Here is a 1,754-nt window from a genome sequence, read left to right on the forward strand (position 1 = left end):
CCAGGTTCTGTTGGGTCGTGGTTTCACAGTAAGCGGGTCGAGCACGGCTCTGTTTGAAAGTCAGAGGAGCAGAAAGCTTTAATGAGACCCACAATAGATCCTCATTATCAGGCAATATTCAAATGTAGCTTTCAGGAAACTGCACTCAAAACATTCAAACTCTTCCTGAGTGCATTAAGATCCTTTCAGCACCATAATCTGACAAAACAAGGAGAAGCAGATGAAGATTTCTCTGCACTTATGTTGCCTCCTGGTGCCTTCTGATAAAGTTACAGCCACGGTTCTGATGGCAACAAGAGGCTCTGATTAAACCCACTTCTCACTCTTTAAAATGCTTGAAAAGGTTTTCAGGTTCCTGCAGGACAAAGTGTTTCACATTTAAAGAATCCCATCGTTGTTTTTTTAGGATTTCACGCTGCTGAAAGCTGATTAAGCAGCATGCAACACTTTGAAACTCTGCGAGGCTTCGATTGCACTTTTCACTTATCTCCCAGCCCGGGGGCACTCACACAGATTGGAGCTCCTCTCCCGAGACCTGCCTCTAATAAATTGAGGTGGATGTGAAATGAAAAGTAATCTAGTTCGTCTATCCTGCCGTCAGTCAGACTGCAGCCGCTCTCTGTTTCATTCCACGTGCACACCAGGTGATTTCCTCTGTCACGTTTGGTAAACGGAGGATCCTGAGGACGAGCCGGCTCCTGAGAGTTTTCTCCTCAAAGATCTTTTCAGTGTCGGGAGTTAATAAACAGCTAAACGTAAAGCTCTTAAAGAAACACATTGTCAGGTTTCCTCAACACCTGCTGATCCAACCGGACCAAATAACGCCACAGCGTTTCCTCCAACCAGCTGTTTGCTGTCACCTTCCAGCTTTTATTAACCTGCAGTGGATTTTACTCAAGAGTCATCATAAATCATAAAATCACAACAGCTTGTCTTTCTGTCTTTCTGTCTTTGTTTCTGTCTTTCTGTCTTTCTGTCTTTCTGTTCTCCGGCTGAATGAAACCCCTACATCTGCGCTTCACACAACATCTGATTTTTTTAGTGCTTCTCTCTTAGTGCACCCGTTTTACTTTCTTATTGTTGTTCGTATTGTTTGCAGTTTTATATTTTTATGTTTTTAAACTTGTGTTTTGTTCATTTTTAGCTCAGTATGTGTCTTTTTATTTTTAGGCACACGAGTTTATCCTGAAATGGGCTTTACAAATAAGCTTGACTAAATTATAACTCAGAGCTCCTGGAAAATAAAATAAAATAAAACTATCATCAGGATTTTGTGACACTTTGAATTCACTAAAGTACATACGTAAACTCTGATTTTATGTAAATTAAATTAGCCACAAATCTGAATATGCTTTTACTTTGAAACGGGCTTTTATTGTGGAAGCAACCACAGTGTTTTTCTTCAGTTTGGGCAGCTCTGCAGGTAAAGATTGATAGAGAATGCAGAGATTTGAATAGAATTTACTGAAGTCAAAGGAAACGCTGTGGTCAGTCTGAGGATTACAGCTTCAGTTATGATGATTAACATCAGATTTACTGATTCGCTACAAATTTATAATTTAAAAACAGTCACAGTTTTTTATGAGACTCTTTGCACAAAAAATCCCCCCAACAGGGTCGATGCTCTCAAGACTGAGGTCCCCAAGGGTCAGATCCACCTGAAGGTCAGATCCACCTGAGGGTCAGGTCCACCTGAGGGTCAGATCCACCTGAGGGTCAGGTCCACCTGAGGGTCAGGTCCACCTGAGGGTCAG

The 1,754-nt window shown here is 41.6% G+C and overlaps 1 protein-coding gene across 1 annotated transcript in view; it reads right to left on the reverse strand.

Annotated features, from left to right (window-relative positions):
* The window catches only part of trhr2 (thyrotropin releasing hormone receptor 2), a 24,141-nt gene that overhangs the window by 17,561 nt on the left and 4,826 nt on the right, over positions 1-1,754 (reverse strand). The gene's annotated exons all lie outside the window — the stretch shown is intronic.

The sequence above is a fragment of the Kryptolebias marmoratus genome, linkage group LG11, assembly GCF_001649575.2.
Source record: "Kryptolebias marmoratus isolate JLee-2015 linkage group LG11, ASM164957v2, whole genome shotgun sequence".
Lineage (NCBI taxonomy): Eukaryota > Metazoa > Chordata > Actinopteri > Cyprinodontiformes > Rivulidae > Kryptolebias > Kryptolebias marmoratus.